A 2203-nucleotide genomic window follows, 5' to 3' on the forward strand; every position below is an offset into this window, starting at 1 on the left:
TATTTATATGACAATATACGCAGCGCTATACATACTGCACATTCACATCGGTCCCTGCCCTCAAGGAGCTTACACTCTAAGGGCCCCATCTCACATACATACGAGGGCCAATTTAGCCCGGAGCCAATGAACCTCCCAGCATGCAAATTGCCCGTTTAGATACATTTGCCTTCATTTTGCAGATTGGTGAATATTTGCTTAAATCGGCTTTACCAAAATTTGGAATGTAGAGAAACGTTCAGATGGCGAAGGTAAGCGCAATGGCGATAAAGATTCTCGTTATGGTTTGTAGTGGAAACGATGCCGAGACGCCGTACCAGAGCAACGGTCAGGTGGAGAGCGCCGAGGGGGTTCCATGAGCGTTAGGGAGTCACCATGCAGGTTGGGGTCCCCGTTGCCGGGGATTGTCAGGTGGAGAGCCCAGAGGGGGTTCCATGAGTGTTAGGGAGTCACCATGCAGGTTGGGGTCCCCGTTGCCGGGGATTGTCAGGTGGAGAGCCCAGAGGGGGTTCCATGAGTGTTAGGGAGTCACCATGCAGGTTGGGGTCCCCGTTGCCGGGGATTGTCAGGTGGAGAGCCCAGAGGGGGTTCCATGAGTGTTAGGGAGTCACCATGCAGGTTGGGGTCCCCGTTGCCGGGGATTGTCAGGTGGAGAGCCCAGAGGGGGTTCCATGAGTGTTAGGGAGTCACCATGCAGGTTGGGGTCCCCGTTGCCGGGGATTGTCAGGTGGAGAGCCCAGAGGGGGTTCCATGAGTGTTAGGGAGTCACCATGCAGGTTGGGGTCCCCGTTGCCGGGGATTGTCAGGTGGAGAGCCCAGAGGGGGTTCCATGAGTGTTAGGGAGTCACCATGCAGGTTGGGGTCCCCGTTGCCGGGGATTGTCAGGTGGAGAGCCCAGAGGGGGTTCCATGAGTGTTAGGGAGTCACCATGCAGGTTGGGGTCCCCGTTGCCGGGGATTGTCAGGTGGAGAGCCCAGAGGGGGTTCCATGAGTGTTAGGGAGTCACCATGCAGGTTGGGGTCCCCGTTGCCGGGGATTGTCAGGTGGAGAGCCCAGAGGGGGTTCCATGAGTGTTAGGGAGTCACCATGCAGGTTGGGGTCCCCGTTGCCGGGGATTGTCAGGTGGAGAGCCCAGAGGGGGTTCCATGAGTGTTAGGGAGTCACCATGCAGGTTGGGGTCCCCGTTGCCGGGGATTGTCAGGTGGAGAGCCCAGAGGGGGTTCCATGAGTGTTAGGGAGTCACCATGCAGGTTGGGGTCCCCGTTGCCGGGGATTGTCAGGTGGAGAGCCCAGAGGGGGTTCCATGAGTGTTAGGGAGTCACCATGCAGGTTGGGGTCCCCGTTGCCGGGGATTGTCAGGTGGAGAGCCCAGAGGGGGTTCCATGAGTGTTAGGGAGTCACCATGCAGGTTGGGGTCCCCGTTGCCGGGGATTGTCAGGTGGAGAGCCCAGAGGGGGTTCCATGAGTGTTAGGGAGTCACCATGCAGGTTGGGGTCCCCGTTGCCGGGGATTGTCAGGTGGAGAGCCCAGAGGGGGTTCCATGAGTGTTAGGGAGTCACCATGCAGGTTGGGGTCCCCGTTGCCGGGGATTGTCAGGTGGAGAGCCCAGAGGGGGTTCCATGAGTGTTAGGGAGTCACCATGCAGGTTGGGGTCCCCGTTGCCGGGGATTGTCAGGTGGAGAGCCCAGAGGGGGTTCCATGAGTGTTAGGGAGTCACCATGCAGGTTGGGGTCCCCGTTGCCGGGGATTGTCAGGTGGAGAGCCCAGAGGGGGTTCCATGAGTGTTAGGGAGTCACCATGCAGGTTGGGGTCCCCGTTGCCGGGGATTGTCAGGTGGAGAGCCCAGAGGGGGTTCCATGAGTGTTAGGGAGTCACCATGCAGGTTGGGGTCCCCGTTGCGGAGGGGATGGCGCTTACCTGCGACTGGGCGAGGCGTCGGTCTTCCCTGTCGTACGCGGGGGTTTCCGGCAGCCCACCCTGGTGTGCGGCAGAGGTGGGTGTGCGCCTGAACGGACTATTGTCAGTCGGTGCGGTGTCTACGCTGAGCGGCGGTTCTCACATCCTGGGGTTGCCATGGCGACCTCACACCATTTAATCCCCGGGGCGGGCGAGAGTCCTGAGGATGGAGGGAGGGCGGAGCGGCTCCAGATGTTCTCATGAAAAGCTTTTGCCTGGATTGGGAAGAGGAGGGGGGGGGGGGGGG

General features: G+C 60.1%; 1 protein-coding gene across 1 annotated transcript in view; it reads right to left on the reverse strand.

Moving 5' to 3' along the window:
• SEMA4A (semaphorin 4A) overlaps positions 1-2194 on the reverse strand; it is a 52176-nt gene extending 49982 nt beyond the window's left edge. Inside the window, exon 1 of the mRNA XM_018571553.1 lies at positions 1918-2194. The gene's annotated coding sequence lies outside the window, so the exon portion shown is untranslated. The remainder of the gene's footprint in view (positions 1-1917) is intronic.
• Positions 2195-2203: the final 9 nt, after the last annotated feature.

This window comes from Nanorana parkeri, unplaced genomic scaffold, assembly GCF_000935625.1.
Source record: "Nanorana parkeri isolate BGI_ZX_2015 unplaced genomic scaffold, ASM93562v1 scaffold1780, whole genome shotgun sequence".
Taxonomy (NCBI): domain Eukaryota; kingdom Metazoa; phylum Chordata; class Amphibia; order Anura; family Dicroglossidae; genus Nanorana; species Nanorana parkeri.